Below are 19,824 nucleotides of genomic sequence, written 5' to 3' on the forward strand. Positions count from 1 at the left end.
TCAGCATACGTCCCTCCATCATATATATATATATTTACAAGCCTCGTTTTTAAAAATGTACAGTGTGCTATGCCTGCCTATAATAGAGGGGCTGGCACAGCTTTATACTTTTGGGTTAATAAACACCTTAAAGATCTGTTTAGGGGAATCAGAATCCCATTCCTCCTGCTGGTGATCCCACTAGTGATAACTAAAGATCTTTATAGGGAAATCAGGACCTCCTTCCTCCTGATGGTGATCCCACTAGTGATAACTAAAAATCTATATAGGGGAAGCAGGACCTAGTTACTCCTACTGGTGATCCCTCTAGTGATAATTATGGGATTTGGACCTATGCAGGAAGAAAATGTTACTGACTGGATCATCATGATTTTTAATTCAATACCCCTGATATAGAGGAATCAGGACCTCTTTCCTCCTGCTGGTGACCCCTCCAGTGATAACTAAAGATCTATATAAAGTAATCGGGACCTCCTTCCTCCTGCTGGTGACCCCTCTAGTGATAGGTAAAAATCTATAAGTGGGAATCTGGACATCCTTCCTCCTACTAAAATATCCATAGGTCAAAAGTTATATAATCAACTAAAGGTCCTCCAAGTCCCAATCAATGTACAGTATTTTAATAGATGAGAAAATGGGAAGCGTTGTTGGTATAATCACTAGACATACTACATCTAAGCACGAAAAATCTGGCTTACTCTCTACTCCACTGTGCGCACTCAATGTGTAATGTAACAGCTGTTCGAACATGTTTAGGGACACTCCAGTGACACCATGCAATAATTGCAAAATTATAGGACACATTTATTTCAAAACTATGAGGAAATCAGAAGAAACATACAAAACCATAAATAACACGTATTGGCCAATAATTAAAAAACAACTGGACAAGGCTTCTGCTCTCTAAGTATCGGGTGTAATAATGTATCCTAACAAAATGGGTGCTCAGTTCAACTATGCTGTGATTTCCAAAAAGGGCCTTGGCTTGGACACACTGATATAATAGTTGACCAGTGGCATGCCCACATCAAGGTTCAATGACTGAGTTTACAAGATATCTTGTCCTGTGTCATCCTTAATACTTATTTATTTAATTTGATTGGGGCATATTCTTCTACCTCACTCCCTATGTATGATGGAGTCAGTGTCATGCATGAATTATTGTATAACAGCATAAATGTTACCATTTCTTGTGTTGAAGTTACCAGCCTCTTGGCCTGAGGTGGGATCCATCCAGTGTTGGTGAACATAAAGTTTACAATGTCTTCATCCCCAGTGCTGGGGTTATATAACTTCTGGTTTAGGGAGGTATTTACAGAACTTTTACAGGCAACTTATGAAAACCACTGTTTACATTATTTATTTTTTACAGGTACTTACAGTATCTCACAAAAGTGAGTACACCCCTCACATTTTTGTTAATATTTTACTATATCTTTTCATGTGACAACACTGAAGAAATGACACTTTGCTACAATGTAAAGTAGTGAGTGTACAGCTTGTTTAACAATGTAGATTTGCTGTCCCCTCAAAATAACTCAACACACAGCCATTAATGTCTAAACCGCTGGCAACAAAAGTGAGTACACCCCTAAGTGAAAATGTCCAAATTGGGCCCAATTAGCCATTTCCCCTCCCTGGTGTCATGTGACTCATTACTGTTACTAGGTCTCAGGTGTGAATGGGGAGCAGGTGTGTCAAATTTGGTGTTATCGCTCTCAGTCTCACTCTCTCATACTGGTCACTGGAAGTTCAACATGGCACCTCATGGCAAAGAACTCTCTGAGGATCTGAAAAAAAGAATTGTTGCTCTACATAAAGATGGCCTAGGCTATAAGAATATTGCCAAGACCCTGAAACTGAGCTGCAGCACGGTGGCCAAGAGCATACAGCGGTACCACTCAGAACAGGCCTCGCCATGGTCGACCAAAGAAGTTGAGTGCACGTGCTCAGCGTCATATCCAGAGGTTGTCTTTGGGAAATAAACGTATGAGAGTGCCAGCATTGCTGCAGGGGTTGAAAGGGTGGGGGGTCAGCCTGTCAGTGCTCAGACCATATGCACACTGCATCAAATTGATCTGCATGGCTGTCACCCCAGAAGGAAGCCTCTTCTGAAGATGATGCACAAGAAAGCCCGCAAACAGTTTGCTGAAGACAAGCAGACTAAGGACATGGATTACTGGAACCATGTCCTGTGGTCTGATGAAACCAAGATAAACTTATTTGGTTCAGATGGTGTCAAGCCTGTGTGGCAGCAACCAGGTGAGGAGTACAAAGACAATTGTGTCTTGTCTACAGTCAAGCATGGTGGTTGGAGTGTCATGGTCTGAGGCTGCATGAGTGCTGCCGGCACTGGGGAGCTACAGTTCACTGAGGGAACCATTAATGCCAACATGTACTGTGACATACTGAAGCAGAGAATGATCCCCTCCCTTCAGAGACTGGGCCGCAGGGCAGTAATCCAACATGATGACGACCCCAAACACACCTCCAAGACTACCACTGCCTTCCTAAAGAAGCTGAGGGTAAAGGTGATGGACTGGCCAAGCATGTCTCCAGACCTAAACCCTATTGAGCATCTGTGGGGCATCCTCAAACAGAAGGTGGAGGAGTGCAAGGTCTCTAACATCCACCAGCTACATGATGTCCTCATGGAGGAGGGGAAGAGGACTCCGGTGGCAACCTGTGAAGCTCTGGTGAACTCCATGCCCAAGAGGGTTAAGGCAGTGCTGGAAAATAATGGTGGCCACACAAAATATTGACAATTTGAGCATTTTCACTTAGGGTGTACTCACTTTTGTTGCCAGCGGCTTAGACATTAATGGCTGTGTGTCAAGTTATTTTGAGAGGACAGCAAATTTACACTGTTATACAAGCTGTACACTCACTACTTTACATTGTAGCAAAGTGTCATTTCTTCAGTTTTGTCACATGAAAAGATATAATAAAATATTTACAAAAATGTGAGGGGTGTACTCACTTTTGTGAGATACTGTATATAGCACCGTCAATTTATGCAGTGCTTCACATACACTGTATATAGTACATTCACTTCAGTCCCTGCCCTCAAGGAGCTTACACTCTTGGGTCATCTGTTTCACATGCATCCTATAATTGCTTATGGAAGCCGGTCCTGGTTCTATAATGCGTGGACTGTTTGAAAGGGTCTTTTAGGAACATTCCCTCAGTTAATTCTCAACTTATTTTGAACTTATATATTATTATTGAGGGATCTTGCAGATATCCCATATGACCCAAAGTACACTGGAACCCAGTACATGTTATATTTATAATGATTATAATGATTGGACATTGGGTCCCTGTTAGGATACACTAATCCACCCAATACTTAGAGAGCAGAAGCCTTGTCCAGTTGTTTTTCACTCATTGGCCAATATGTGTGTGTTTTTCTGATTTTGTATACAGTCACTGGCCTCTTTATTAGGTACACCTTGCTAGTACCATGTTGGACCCCCTTTTGCCTTCACAACTGCCTTCATTCTTCATGGCATAGATTCAACAAGGTGTTGGAAACATTCCTCAGAGATTTTGGTCTATATTGACATGATAGCATCACGCAGATACTGCAGATTTGTTGGTTGTACATCCATGATGTGAACCTCCCATTCCACCACATCCCAAAGGTGCTCTATTGCAGCCTTTTTTCAACCAGGGTGCCTTCAGGTTTCTTCAGGGGTGCCTTGGCAAAATGTCAAAAAATTGCCCAAAAACTGTATACAGGCCAGCAGGTGGATCAAGCCTGCCTTTTAGTTATGAAAAGCCACAGGTTTTCATTGTGCACCATTACAACCTTCTAGCCCAGTGATTCTCAACCAGGGTTCTGTGGAACTCTAGGGTTCCTCCAAAGGTTGCTAGGGGTTCCTTTAGCATTGGGACATTTCTGCCTCTCAGATAAGTTCCCACTGACAACATTGATCGTTTTAGCTATCTGTAAGGAGGTAATTCCTCCCAATGACCACAAGTGTAAGGACCATTCTTCCCACTGACCATCACACTAATGTATCATGAGACTGGAGAACTATTTCAAGGGTTCCTCTGTGTTGAAATGGTTGAGAAAGGCTGTTCTAGCCGCTGGCGTCCAATGGTGTCATCAGTTTATAAGAGGGATATCAAGCATTTGCACAGCATCTTTGCTTGCCCCTCCCCTGACGCTCCCTGTCAGCACTGGGGTCACATTAGCTGAGTGAGGGAGAGAAACTGTGGGAGATGAGAAACATTGGAACACTAGTCATTACTAGTGTGCAAAGGTGTATTTGCTTTGGAAGAATAAATCACCTCTATTGTTGGTTGTCCCAGGGGCAGACTGACCATTCGTGCACACGGGCACTGCCCGAGGGCCCCATGCCTCTAAGGGGCCCCATCAGGGTTGCCAGCCTAAATAAAACCAGGGACAGTATGTAAAAATCTGTGTTTTTTAAAAGAAAATCCCAAGATTATAGCTGCCCTGCCTCTCCAGTACCTTTTCAGTGTGTGTATGTGTATTCTGTGTGTGTATACTGTGTGTGTATATTGTGTGTCTGTGTGTGTATACTGTATGTGTGTGTGTGTATACTGTGTGGCCCCATAATCTATTGCCTGGGGGCCCCATAATCTACTCCTATTGCCCAGGGGCCCCATAATCTTCTCCTATTGCCCGGGGGCCCCATAATCTCTAATTGCCCGGGGGCCCCATGAGTTGTCAGTCCGCCCCTGGGTTGTCCAGTGTATGAGGATGTTGCTGCACTATGTTAAACTATTAGTTTAGTTTTTACATTTTAGAACGGGTTGCCTCAAGATTGTGCAGAATTTTAAAGGGTACCTTGACTGAAAAAAGATTGAGAAACACTGCCCTATTGGATTGAGATCTGGTGAGTGGAGACCATTGGAGTACAGTGACCTCATTGTCATGTTCAAGAAACCAGTGGTGAGATGATTTGATCTTTGTGACATGGTGCATTATCCTGCTGGAAGGAGCCATCGGAAGATGAGTACACTGTAGTCATAAAGGGATGGACATGGTCAGCAACAATACTCAGGTAGGCCGTGGCCTTTAAACTATGTGTGCCAAGAAAATATTAGACATGTGCGCCGTCAATAAATTTGTTTAGTTCCGTTTCGTTTTAGCCGTTAATTTGTATTTCGTAATTTGTGTCCGAAAATCAATTTGGATTCGTACGAAATATGAATTTTCGTTAGGTTCGTTAACTTTTCGTAACAATTACGTACGTTCGTTATGATGAATTTATCATTATGAGGGGCTCCCACCATCCCTGCGCTGTACTCATTATGAGGGGCTCCCACCATCCCTGTGCTGTGCTCATTATGAGGGGCTCCCACCATCCCTGTGCTCATTATGAGGGGCTCCCACCATCCCTGTGCTGTGCTCATTATGAGGGGCTCCCACCATCCCTGTGCTGTGCTCATTATGAGGGGCTCCCACCATCCCTGTGCTGTGTTCATTATGAGGGGCTCCCTCCATCCCTGTGCTGTGCTGACTTCCTCGGTTTTTAACTTCATCATAACGAATAATCGTAATTAACGAACATTCTTATTTTGTCCGATTCTGAATCTCCTATCGACTACAAGTACCAATCTCCCACTCCCATATTAAAAAAGGTCATTTTCCCAACCTTCACTCAGCAGCAGAAGAAAACCTCTGATTGGTCAACAAAACACCAGTCACGTTTCTGTTGTAACAGAATTTGGATCCGAAATTCGTAAACGAAATTTTCATTTTCATGTTGTTTACACCAAATTCTGACCCTACCATCTGAATGTCGTAGCTGAAATCGAGACTCATCAGACCAGGTAACTTTTTCCAATCTTCTATGGTCCGATTTTGGTGAGCCTGTGCGAACTGTAGCCTCAGTTTCCTGTTCTTAGCTGGCAGGAATGGCACCTGGTGTGGTCTTCTGCTGCTGTAGCCCATCTGCTGCAAAGTTCGATGTGTTGTGCATTCAGAGATGGTATTCCGCATACCTTGGTATAACGAGTGGTTATTTGAGTTACTGTTGCCTTTCATCTCGAACCAGTCTGCCCATTCTCCTTGGACCTTGGACATCAACAAGGCATTTTCCTCCACACAACTGCCGCTCACTGGATATTTTCTCTTTTTCTGACCATTCTCTGTAAACCCGAGAGATGGTTGTATGTGAAAATCCCAGCAGATCAGCAGTTTTTGAAATACTCAGATCAGCCCATCTGGCACCAACAACCATGACACATTCAAAGTCACCTAAATCCAGCAAGTCGTCTTCACCATGTCTAAATGCCTAAAAGTACTGAGTTGCTGCCATGTGATTGGCTGATAAGCAATTTGTGTTACCAAACAATTAAACAGATATACCTAATAAAGTGGCCGATGAGTGTATGTCTCTTCTGATTTTCTCAAGGTTTTGAATAAATTTGTTATATCATTTTGTAATTGTTGTATGGTGTCCCCGAAGTGTCTCCAGACATGTTCGAACAACTCTGTTACATTACACATTGAGTGTAAGCATTGGAGCGGAGTCTAAGGCAGGTTTTTCATGTTTGGTTGTAGTCAAAAGTTACACAAGTCACACAACACATATTGCAGAATATTGATCCAGGGACATCTCATTTCTGTAATTAGCAACTTGTCCTTCAAGTTTAGTCTTTTGTTATATTTGTGTTTGCTGTCCACACACATGGGGATGTAGCTCAGTGGTAGAGCGCATGCTTTGCATGTATGAGGCCCCGGGTTCAATCCCCGGCATCTCCAACTTTTAAAAAAATGTTCTTTAATCCCCTTCCCGCCGAGCGTACACAGATGTGCGTACTCGGCATTCGGGGGTTATACCGGGATGATGCCCGCACCTACTGTTTTTTATAGCCGGCGATCGGCTTTCCTGGTAAAACAACCAATACGGCTAAAAGCCGCTCAGCTGTTATACCGGAGTGGGAGGAGACGTCCCCCCCTCTCGCTGCCTCCCGCCGCTCTTACCGGGCCTCTGGTTCCATCGGGAGGCCCGATCACCAATCCCATGCCTCCGGCGGCTAGTAACAGTGAGCGGCTTCGTTCCAGCCTCCTAATAGTAAACACGGATGCGACGTCATGACGTCACTTCCTGTTTACTCAGCTGCCAATGGTTTTAAAAAAATATACAGTATTCAGAATCACCGAAAACGGCAATCTGAATACTTTGAAGTGCAAAGGAGGGATCGGGGGTCTTTTAGACCCCCGATCCCTCCATAAAGAGTACCTGTCACCACCTATTACTGTCACAAGGGATGTTTACATCCCTTGTGACAGCAATAAAAATGATCAAATTTTTTTTTTTTTTAAAACACAATTTATTAATATAAAAATAAATAAGAAAAAAAATTTTTTTTAAAGCGCCCCCGCCCCCGCGAGCTCGCGCAGCAAAGAAAACGCATACGGAAGTCGCGCCCGCATATATAAACGGTGTTCAAATCTCACATGTGAGGTATCGCCGCGATTGTCAGAGTGAGAGCAATAATTCTAGCAGTAGACCTCCTCTGTAACTCTAACCTGGTAAACGTAAAAAAAATTTAAAGCGTCGCCTATGGAGACTTTTAGGTACCGTAGTTTGTTGCCATTCCACGAGTGCGTGCAATTATAAAGCGTGACATGTTTGGTATCTATTTACTCGGCGTAACATCATCTTTAACATTATACAAAAAAAATTGGGCTAACTTTACTGTTTTTTTTTTTTTAATTCATGAAAGTGCCCCTCTTCCCAAAAAGTTGCGTTTAAAACACCGCTGCACAAATACCGAGTGATATAAAATATTGCAACAATCGCCATTTTATTCTCTAGATTCTCTGCTACTCTGTTTCCCCCGAAAATAAGACCTAGCGTGATTGTCGGTGATGTCTGCAAAATAAGCCCTACCCCCCCATATAAGCCCTAGTTAAAGTCCTTGTAGGACTTATTTTCAGGGTAGGGCTTATTTCCGGGGAAACAGGGTAGGGCTTATTTGGGGGGTAGGGCTTATATTGCAGCCATCACCGACAATCACGCTAGGTCTTATTTTCGGGGAAACAGGGTAAAAAAATATATACAATGTTTGGGGGCTCTAAGTAATTTTCTAGCAAAAAAATACTTGTAAACACCAAATTTCAAAAATAGGCTTAGTCATGAAAGGGTTAATTGCCAAGCAATTCATGTTTATTCAATTCAAAGCAAAATATGTAGGATTATCAAAGTCACGGGATACTAAAAAATACTAATTACCTGGCTGAATTTGCTTTGGGTTCAATGCCAATCTATTGACTTAAAACAGGCAGTGAGTGAGCAAGAGTAGGAGATACAGGGAAATAAAACATGATGTTTAATTGCTGACCAATGCTAATCATACTGAATTCAAAGCAAAACATGTGGATTATTAAAGTCTGCTAAATACTAGTTGCCTGGCTGATTTTGGGTTCAATGACCTAGAACAGGCATTCAGCAAATTAAACCAGAGGAAAGAATAGGTGAGAAGAGGAAATCTTCCATTGGGGGAACTTTTCTGGGGACGACTGTCCACGGGAGGACTTTGAGTCATTTTAGGGAGATCGCCTCTTATTTCCTGTTGTGTCTCTGGGACAGGAAGTGAAGAAAAATCTGCCTAACAGAGCACAGACAGGGCCCATTTTTTTGAATAAGGCAGGATCATGATTGGCTAATCATGGTTGGCGACCACATCATTGGAACACAGACACCAACAATAACCTGACAATCCCATTCTATGCAAAATTTTAGTAAAAAAAAAAAAAACACACAATAATGGGAGTTCTACTATTACCCCAACATAACCTTTGAACCTAAGCTAAAAACAAAACCCTTTAACCTGAACCTAACACTGACTGACCACAACCCCCTATCTAAGTTCAAAATCCGCAAAACCTTGCCTGCTCCCCAATCAAAGAAAAATGTTTCAATGTAGAGGTTGCAGTTATGGCTCCTTCCTTCCACTAGGGGTCACTGGTACTTGGACAAACACGTGCTGCCTGTAAAATGAATGTCTTTTTAACCACTTCAGCCCCAGAAAAATTTACTCCCTTCCTGACCAGAGCACTTTTTGTGGTACGGCACTGCGTCGCTTTAACTGACAATTGCGCGGTCGTGCGACATTGCACCCAAACAAAAATTATGTCCTTTTTTCCCCACAAATAGAGCTTTCTTTTGGCGGTATTTGATCGCCTCTGCGGTCAAATACCGCAGAGGCGATCAAATACCGCCAAAACAAAACAAAAAAATAGCGACAATTTTGAAAAAAAAAAGCATTATTTTTTACTTCTTGCTATAGAAAATATCCCCCCAAAAAATATATAAAAAAACTTTAAAAAAAATTTTTCCTCAGTTTAGGCCGATATGTATTATTCTACATATTTTTGGTAAAAAAAAAAAAAAAAATCACAATAAGCGTATATTGATTGGTTTGCACAAAAGTTATAGCGTCTACAAAATAGGGGATAGATTTATGGCATTTTTATTATTATTTTTTATTTACTACTAATGGTGATTTTTATTGTGACTGCGATATTGCGGCAGACACTTTTGACACTATTTTGGGACCAGTGACATTTATACAGCGATCAGTGCTATAAAAATGCAAAGATTACTGTGTAAATGACACTGGCAGGGAAGGGATTAAACACTAGGGGGCGATCAAGGGGTTAAGTGTGTCCTATGGAGTGATTCTAAGTGTGGGGGGATGGGCTCATTACAACATGATAGAAATCACTGCTCTCGATGACAGGGAGCAGTAGCTCCCTGTCATGTTGCTAGGCAGAACAGGGAGATGCCTTGTTTACATCTCCCTGTTCTGCCGCTCCATTTCACGATCGCGGGCACCCGGCGGACTTCGAGTCCGCGGGACCCGCGGGCACGCTCACGGAGTAGGCGGAGGGCACGCGCGCCCACAGTGCCGCGTCTTAAAGGAGACGTACAGGTACGCCCATTTGCGCAGCCGTGCCATTGTACCCTTTGTATACCCTTTTTTAAATTTTTACCTACAGGCTTACCTGATATACTCATATGCCTCCATCTCTGATACAGATAAAAGGAAAGGGAAATGTGGGATTCAAAGTCCCAAATTTCCCTTTTCTTTTAACCAAGTTCAAAACCCACAAGACCTTCCCTGCTCTGCAAATCAAAGAAAAATGTATGAACTTAGATAGAGGTTGCAGTTATGGCTCCTTCCTTCCACTAGGGGTCACTGCTACTCGCTCGGGCAAACTGAATGTCTTTTTAAAAGCTGAAATTGTTTCAATCTAGGATGGGAAAAGTTGAAGCCATACAATTTATTTTACTGAAAACTATGAACTTCTGCAGACTTCAAATACTCATTTTACTGTCTCTCTCTCTCTCTATATATATACTTCAAATATTCATTTTACTGCCTATATATGTATATATATATATATATATATATATATATATATGTATATATATGTATATATATATATATATATATATATATATATGTATATATATATATATATATATATGTATATATATATATATATATGTATATATATATATATATATATATATGTATATATATATATATATATATATATATATATATATATATGTATATGTATATATATATATATATATGTATATGTATATATATATATATATATGTATATATATATATATATATGTATATATATCAAATATTTAATATTGGGACAATTATTCAAACTATTTACAAGCCAAAAGTTCTACAAGTCACACAACATATACAGTAATAACTAGAATGATGATCCCAGAATTTTGCCCTGTGGGATCAGCAATGGACTATTATTGTAGCTGGTATGGAAGGGGATGTAGCTCAGTGGTAGAGCGCATGCTTTGCATGTATGAGGCCCCGGGTTCAATCCCCGGCATCTCCAACTTTTAAAACATGGTGTTTATTTGCCCAACAATAGTAATCATGTTTATTTAATTCAAACAAAATAAAAAATAAGATTCTCAAGTCTATACGGGCCGATTTCTGTGCAGTTTCCATGCAGTGGTTTTCGGTGCAAATGAGACACTAAACTAACCCTTTCACGCCCAAGCCTATTTGGGACACTTGTTGCTTACAAGTTAAAATCTGTATTTTTTTGCTACAAAATTACTTAGAACCCCCAAACATTACTTTTTTTTTTTTTTTTTTTTAGCAGAGACCCTAGAGAATAAAATGGCGATCGTTACAGTATTTTATGTCACACGATATTTGCGTAGCGGTCTTTCAAACAAACTTTTATTTAGGAAAAAAGACACTTTCATGAATATAAAAAAAAAACGAAACAGTAAAGTTAGCCCAATTTTTTTATATAATGTGAAAGATGATGTTACGCCGAGTAAATAGATACCTAACCATGCTTTGAAATTGCGCACACTCGTCAAATGGCGACAAACCACGGTACTTAAAAATCTCCATAGGTGACGCTTTAAAAAATTGCAGTGGTTACCATGTTAGAGTTACAGAGGAGGTCTTTTGCTAGAATTATTGCTCTTACTCTAATGCGGGCGTGACTTACGCGACAAAGCGTTTTCTTTGCTGTGCAAGCTCGCGGGGACAGGCGCTTTAAAACATTTTTTCTGGCTTTGTTTCAGTCTTACTCTAGCCAGCGGAAGTGCCGGATTGTGGATCGGGTCTCCCGGTGGGACAGAAGGCCCAGAGAGAGCGGCGGGAAGGCGGTGGGCGGGGGGGACGTCCCCTCCCATTCGATGGGGTAAACAACCAAGCGGCTTTTAGCCTAAAGAGCCAACCGCCCGCTCTAAACAACGGTACCGTTGTTTAGCAATGGTCCCAAAAAAGTGTCAAAATTGTCCGATCTGTCGCAGTCCCGCTAAAAATCGCAGATCGCCGCCATTACTAGTGAAAAAAAAAGAATAATAAAAATGCCACAAATCTATCCCCTATTTTGTAGACGCTATAACTTTTGCTTAAACCAATCAATATACGCTTATTGCAATTTTTTTACCAAAAATATGTAGAAGAAGAATACATATCGGTCTAAACTGATGAAGAAATTCGTTTTTTTACATTTTTGTTTTGGATATTTATTTTAGCAAAAAGTAAAAAATATTGTTTTTTTTTTTCAAAACTGTCGCTTTTTTTTTTTGTTTACAGTGCAAAAAAAAAACCTGCAGAGGTGATCAAATACCACCAAGCTCTATATGTGGGGAAAAAAAAGGACATCAATTTTGTTTGGGTAAAGCGTCGCATGACCACGCAATTGTCAGTTAAAAGCGACGCAGTGCCGTATCGCAAAAAATGGACTGGCCATTAAGGGGGGGAAAATCCTTCCAGTCCTTAAGTGGTTAAAGGCTAACTCCACCTTTAGCAACATATTACATGGTACACCCATTACAGTGTGAAATGTAATTTGTCCACTGATAACAGATGTTTGCAGGCTCCGGTGAAAAAAAATAAAGATAAATGCACATTATTTTCCTGCAAAAACATTTGCATTTATTTATTTTTTTTTCCTTACAGGTGAACTTAGCCTTTAAGATATCAATATAATAAGAGGATCTGCGTGGTGAGACAGTCCTCCTTCCTTCCACTAGGGGTCACTGGTACTTGGACAAACACGTGCTGCATATAAACTGAATGTCATTTTAAAAGTTTAAATAGCTTCAGTATAGGAGGATGGGAAAAGTTAGAGAGATACAATTTTTTTAGTGAAAATTATGAATTTCTGCAGGCTTCAAATGTACATTTTCCTGCCTCTGTGTAAAAAAAAAAAGTCAAATATTTAATATTGGGACAAATAGTCAAACCAAAAGTTCTATAAATTACACAACATATAATATATGTATAGGCTGACCTAAGCTTCATCTTATTGCTGCATGAAGCTTGCCCTTTAAGATCAGCAACCTACTTTTCCCAACCTCTGTACACAAGGGGATGTAGCTCAGTGGTAGAGCGCATGCTTCGCATGTATGAGGCCCCGGGTTCAATCCCCGGCATCTCCATGTTTTAAAACATGACGTTAATTGGCCGAACTATGGTAATCCTGTTTATTCAAAGCATCTAGGATTATTAAAGTCTGTTGATACTATAGTTGCCTGGCTGATTTTGGGTTCAATGACCTAGAAATGAAACAAAAGGAGAGAATAGGGCGATAAAAGGAAATCTTCTACTGGGTACAACTGTCCCAAGAGAGGACTTGGACTCATTTTGGGCAGATCACCTCTTATTTCCTGTTGTGTCTCTGGGACAGGAAGTGATGGCAAATCAGAGGCCATTTTTTAGATAGGGCAGGATCATGAATCAGATGCCAACAGTAATCTGGCATCCCCATTCTAAGCAAAAAAAAAAAAAAAAAAAAAACAGTGATGGAAGCGTTACTATAACCCCAACATAACTTTCAAACCTACATTAAAAAAAAAACCTTTAACCTGAACCTAACCACAGCGTGCGCAGGGGGTGTGCCAGGTGTGCCTGGGCACACCCTAATCACTACATGCAGTGCCTGGGATCCCCCCAGTGTTGGCCGCTCTGCTCCCCAATGCTGCTGGCTTCCCTTGTCTGGGGGTATTTCAGGAGGGAGAGCAGGGGAAGGGGATAGTAAATATGTCATTTACCAGCCCGATTCCTTTTATAAATGAACACAGTGAACACACTCACTCATTGTGTCCATTCATAACTGAAGCATAGTAAACTGTGTTTACTATGCTTCAGGGTTCATAACTACGGTTTTGTTTACTGACGGAAACGGTACCCGCTTCATTTAAAGTCCCAGGGCAAATTCTTTGTTTTATTATATTTACCGTATATACTCGAGTATAAGTCGAGCTTTTCAGCACATATTTTTGTGCTGAAAGTGCCCCCCTCGACTTATACTCGAGTCAAGCACTTTTCTACAGCAATTTCATTTTCTGAACCCCAAATGGCTAGGAACCCCAAATTCGGTGTGGAAACCCAGTGGAACTGGTTCCACAACATATCCAAAGCTGGAGTTCCTAGCACCAAGTGGCCCCGAGATACGGGGCCCCAAAATCGGTTTGGAAAATGTCATTCTCTGCTGCAGAAAAGTGCTTGACATTTTCTGAACCGAATTTGGGGCCCCGTATCTCAGGGCCACTTGGTGCTAGAAAACCCCAAATTTGGTGTGCAAACCCAATGGAACTTTTACCATAACATATCCAAAGCTGGGGTTCTTAGTACCAAGTGGCCCCGAGATACAGGGCCCCAAAATCAGTCAACTGTGTCCACCTGCAGCAATGTCATTTCGGGACCCTTTGGGTTCAGAGACCCCAAATTTTGGCTGCAGCTAGGGGGCATCTAGGAACCCTTAACTACAGATTTTTAAGTTTGGGGGACCTATGGCTGCAAATGGGCACAGTGAGGCTGCAAATGGGCACAGTGAGGCTGCAAATGGGCATTGTTGACCCTCTTTTCCACTTACAGTAGCTGTGCATTTCTCACCCTCGTCTTATACTCGGGTCACTACGTTTTTCCCATTTTTTGTGGTAAATTAAGGCCTCGACTTATACTCGGATCAACTTATACTCAAGTATATACGGTATATATTTTAACATACAGTAATATCTAGTATGATGATCCCAGGATCTTGCCCTTTAGGGTCAGCAATGACTTTTTGTGGAATATAGAAAAGAAGGGGATGTAGCTCAGTGGTAGAGTGCATGCTTTGCATGTATGAGGCCCTGGGTTCAATCCCCAGCATCTCCATTGTTTTACATCTATTCTTAGAAATCCCCACCAACCTGTAGAAAAGAAAATCTGTGTACCTAATTATAACCTGCTCTGGCCCATTCACGTGATCCCCCAGCTTCCCCGTGGGAGCCCATGGCCAATGCCACGTCCCCTGGGATTCCCAGCGATTGTCAAACGCTCCCTGTGCTGGAGTACTAGGGACTGGAGTGCATCTTTTTTTTAGGTACAAAGAGTGGAAAGGGAATCTTTTTAAGAATGGTAAGTAAGCAAACCCAGTGTGACTGTTTCCCTCGTTGATGGCTCAACCTCCTACGACAAGCAGTGTCAGACAATTTAACCAATTTCGACAAATTTGTTAATTTGGAAATATCAGAATTCATGAAAACCCGTTTAACAAATTTTTGTGAATATTCGTAAATTTGAAAATTCGTAATTTCATAAACTCGAATATTGAGAAATTCAAAAGTTCGGAAATTTTAAAGTTCGGAAGTTCAAAAATAAGAACGAAAATCAAAAAGAACGAAAATCAAAAAATAAGAACGAAAATCAGAAAATTCGAAAATCTGAAATAATAACGAATTAATAATAACTTAACTATTACTATCTATTAAATTATAGGTATTGGAATTTCCTTTCAAATTTGGCAGTTAGAGAAAGTAGCGAATACAAATTTATCCGAAGATACGAATTATCCGAAATAACGAATAATTAATAATAATAAAAACTTTTTTTTATTATTATTATTATTATTATTATTATTATTAATAATAATAATTCATTCCGTTCCATTCGTTTAGATGCGGCATTCGTTATTTTGGATAATTTGTAACTTCGGATAAACTCATATTCGTTACGTTGACTAACAGCCAAATTTGAAATTAAATTTCAATACCTATAATTTAATAGTTATTATTAGTTAGTTATTATTTAGAATTTTCGGATTTTCGCTCTTTCAAATTTTCGGATTCTCTTTCCTATTTTCGGATTTTCGAATTTCCGAATTTTCCATAAGTAGTGCAGGCACTACATTTAGTAGCACCAAAAGAGTACAAAATAGAAAAAGTTCTTGCACAGATTACTAAGCACAGGTGTTGGGGGAAGGGGACAGTTTGAAGAGTAGTTACTTTAACCCCTTGCTGTCCACACACTGTAGCCTTACAGCGTATATACGTTATTCTGCTCTTCTGGGTAGGGGGCGCGCACGATCTGCTGGCCCACCGCTTGTGCTGTGATTAGTCACAGCATAAGCTGATCAACGGGTGTCAGCCAATGTATAACCTCCCGCACCCGCTGATCAGCGAGGAGGAAATCTATGAAAACAATGCAGAGCTCTGGCATGTCAGCGGGGATGTGATGGATCTAAGCTATCTTCCCATAATACCTCCTCCTCTCCTTAGGAGCACCCCAATGGATTATTAAAGTCTATGGATACTGCTAAATACTAGTTCCCTGGCTGATTTTGGGTTCCATGACCTAGAACAGGCATTCAGCAAATGAAACGAGAGAATAGGCGATAAAAATTAAATCTTCCATTGGGGACAACTGTCCAAGACAGGACTTGGACTCATTTTGGGGAGATCACCTCTTATTTCCTGTTGTGCCTCTGGGACAGGAAGTGATGGGAAATCTGCCTGCCAGAGCTCAGTCATTTTAGGGCGGGATCATGATTGGCTAATCATGGTGACCACAAGATTGGAACACAGACACCAACAGTAATCTGACATCCCCATTCTATGCAAAAAAAAAAAAAAAAACAGTGATGGGAGCGTTACTAGACATGTGCACAGCCAAAAAATTCGTTCATTTTCCTTTTAGTTTCATTGGTTTATTATTTTTTTCGTTTTTCGGGTCATTCGTTATGATCGCGATTCGTAAATTCGTTCATTCGTAAAATCGTAAATGCGTTTATTCGTACATTCGTAAATTCGAACATTCGTTCATTCCCACATTTGTTCATTCGTACATTCATACATTTTTACATTTGTACAATTGTAAATTTGTACATTCGTAAATTTGTAAAATCATACATTTGTAAATTAGAAAATTCGGAAATTTGTAAATTCGAAGTTTGAAAATCCAAAAACCCAAAAATTCAAAAATCTGAAATAGTAACTATTAAATTATAGGTTTTGTAATGTCCTTTCAAATTTGACTGTCAGTGAACGTAACAAATACGAATTTATCCGAAGTTACGAACTATCCAAAACAAATGCTGCATCTAAACAAATGGAACAGAACAAATTAATAATAAATAATAATAATAAAACTTTGTTATTATTATTATTATTTATTATTATTAATTCATTACGTTCCATTCTGTTTTTTCGGATCATTCATAACTTTGGATAAATTTGTATGTGTTACGTTCACTAACAGCCAAATTTGAAAGGAAATTACAATACCTATAATTTAAAAGTTACTAGTAATTACTAATAGTTAAGTTATTATTAGTTAACTATTATTTCAGATTTCCGAATTTTCGAATTTACAAATTTACGAATTCACTAATTTACTAATGTACGAATGTACATTCGTAAATTGCAAATGTACGAATGCCCGAATTTACGAATGTCCAATTTTATAGAATTTACGAATATTCTGAAAAAATTTGTTAAACGGGTTTTCGTTAATTCGGATATTGGCGAATTAACGAATTTGTCGAAATTCGTTAAAAAACGAATTCGGAACGTAACGAATTGCACATGCCTAAGCGTTACTATAACACCAAAATAACGTTTAAACCTACGCTAAACATATAGACTAACCACAGTCTAAAAAACCTTCCCCACACTACAAATCAAAGAAAAATGATAGATAGATAGATAGATAGATAGATAGATAGATAGATAGATAGATAGATAGATAGATAGATAGATAGATAGATAGATAGATAGATAGACAGACAGACAGACAGACAGACAGATAGACAGACAGATAGACAGATAGACAGATAGATAGATAATGGGACTTTGAGGGCACATAGGTATTTAGACTATGAAAAAGTAAGAATAATTTTTAAGTTTTATTAGCTTGAAATTACAAAAATTGAAATACTTGTTTAAAAACAATACAAAATACATATAACAGCCATGTTGCATAAATATCAAGTGGATCCTCCCCTGCATATATTGTCTAAGACCCTACTAGTGGTACATACAATCCAACATTCGATTTAGAAAAAAGGAAAGAGAACTTCCCCGATAGATAACAATTATGAATGTGGAGACGGAGTTGGATTGAGTTGCAGGTACGGTGATCCACTTTAGATGCTCTCTATATGCTCAACATGTTTTGCGTTATGGAACGCTTCTTCAGGAGCTAGAGGTGGTTCTGCACCTATTGTTGATAATAAACGATTGCAGCTGCTGAGATGCTGGTAGTAGAGCAAGCAGTCGGTTGATTGCAATCAGGAGCTGGTTGTATATAAGGGACGTATCAGAAGCACCAGAAAATACCCCGGTCTCAAAAAGTAAATACCCATAGACGGCCTTACAGGTAAATAGTGGCTTCAGCAAACCGTAGTTCTATGGTTGATTAGGAGAACGTGCGGGGTCCGGTGTTGCTTCCGAATGGGGTAGCGTCCATTGATTTAATATCAACTATAGGTGCAGAACCACCTCTAGCTCCTGAAGAAGCGTTTCATAACGCGAAATATGTTGAGCATATAGAGAGCATCTAAAGTGGATCACCGTACCGTAAGTATGTCAATTTTTGTAATTTCAAGCTAATAAAACTTAAAAAATATTCTTACTTTTTCATAGTCTAAATACCTATGTGCCCTCAAAGTCCCATTTTCACTAGTTTCCAATTTCTGTAAACAAATCAGAGGTACGTTGGCACATTTTTTTTAAGAGTACCTACAGCGTCACCCTGTCTTGAGGTACCACAATAACTAGGACCCCTTTTCTGCACGTGCTGCGTGTAAACTGAATGTCTTTTTAAAAGCTGAAATACAGTGCAACCTTGGTTAACGAGTAACCCGGTTAACAAGCGTTTTGAAAGACGAGCAACTTTTTTTTTTAATTCAGACTGGGTTTGCGATTGACTCACAAAACGAGCAGAATTCAAGCTAATGGGGTGTGCAGTACTGCATTTGGCCAGAGGTGCGGGGGCGCCGGGGACACTCGGAACGGTTCAGAGGCGTTCTGAGCCGTTCGGAAATACTCGGAACCACTCGGAAATACTCTGAAATTCGAGTGTTTCCGAGCCTTTCCGAGGGTTTACGAGTTCAGCCGAGCTGTCCCCGAGTATTTCCGAGGCTCTCCGGCGCCCCCCCCCACCTCTGGCCACATGCGGTATTGCATGCAATAGAAGTCAATGTTGAACTAATTATCTTCGTTTCCATTGACTTCTATAGGGAAACTCACTTTGATATGCGAGTGCTTTGGATTACAAGCATTCTCCTGGAACGGATTATGCTTGTAATCCAAGGTTCCACTGTACTTTCAATCTAGGCTGGGAAAAGTTGAAGCGATGCAATTTGACTGAAAATTATGAATTTCTGCAGACCTCAAATATTCATTTTACTGCCTCTATCAAACAAAAAAAAAGAAAAAAGTCAAATATTTAATATTGGGACAATTATTCAAATTATTTAGAAGCCAAAAGTTCTACAAGTCACACAACATATACAGTAATATCTAGAATGATGATCCCAGGATCTTGCCCTTTAAGATCAGCAATGGACTATTGTTTGACTTTGTAAGGGGATGTAGCTCAGTGGTAGAGCACATGCTTTGCATGTATGAGGCCCTGGGTTCAATCCCCGGCATCTCCAACTAGGCATGTGCGTTTTGTTCCGAATCGAAATTCGGACGAATTTTTCATTATTCGGAAATTCGGATGCATCCGAATTTCCGAATGACAAAAGTAAAGAATTTAAACGAATCCGAAAAAAAACGAACGAATTCGCATCGAATTCGAAAACATATTCAAATCGAATTCGAATCGAATTCGAAAACATAATCAAATTAAAAAAAAATAGAAAACGTTTTTCTAAAAAAAACAATAAGGTAGAATATAAAATAATAAAGCAATAGAATATGTATATATATATATATATATATATATATATAATTTTTTTTTATTATTCTCTTCTATTGTTTTTTTATGCTTTTCTTTTCTATTATTTTATATTCTATAATAGTATTTTCAATTCAAATTCAAATTCAT

At 39.9% G+C, this 19,824-nt stretch overlaps 5 non-coding genes across 5 annotated transcripts; all 5 read left to right on the forward strand.

Annotated features, from left to right (window-relative positions):
- The first annotated feature begins 6,670 nt into the window (after positions 1 to 6,670).
- Positions 6,671 to 6,742, forward strand: TRNAA-UGC (transfer RNA alanine (anticodon UGC)). The gene has a single exon. It is a non-coding gene; the product is annotated as a tRNA-Ala (tRNA).
- Positions 6,743 to 10,798: 4,056 nt separating this feature from the next.
- Positions 10,799 to 10,870, forward strand: TRNAA-UGC (transfer RNA alanine (anticodon UGC)). The gene has a single exon. It is a non-coding gene; the product is annotated as a tRNA-Ala (tRNA).
- A 2,005-nt stretch (positions 10,871 to 12,875) lies between these two features.
- Positions 12,876 to 12,947, forward strand: TRNAA-CGC (transfer RNA alanine (anticodon CGC)). Its single transcript has one exon. It is a non-coding gene; the product is annotated as a tRNA-Ala (tRNA).
- A 1,648-nt stretch (positions 12,948 to 14,595) lies between these two features.
- On the forward strand, positions 14,596 to 14,667 carry TRNAA-UGC (transfer RNA alanine (anticodon UGC)). Its single transcript has one exon. It is a non-coding gene; the product is annotated as a tRNA-Ala (tRNA).
- Positions 14,668 to 19,357: 4,690 nt separating this feature from the next.
- TRNAA-UGC (transfer RNA alanine (anticodon UGC)) lies at positions 19,358 to 19,429 on the forward strand. The gene has a single exon. It is a non-coding gene; the product is annotated as a tRNA-Ala (tRNA).
- The last annotated feature ends 395 nt before the right edge of the window (positions 19,430 to 19,824 follow it).

The sequence above is a fragment of the Aquarana catesbeiana genome, linkage group LG04 (assembly GCF_042186555.1).
Source record: "Aquarana catesbeiana isolate 2022-GZ linkage group LG04, ASM4218655v1, whole genome shotgun sequence".
NCBI classification, from domain to species: Eukaryota; Metazoa; Chordata; class Amphibia; order Anura; family Ranidae; genus Aquarana; species Aquarana catesbeiana.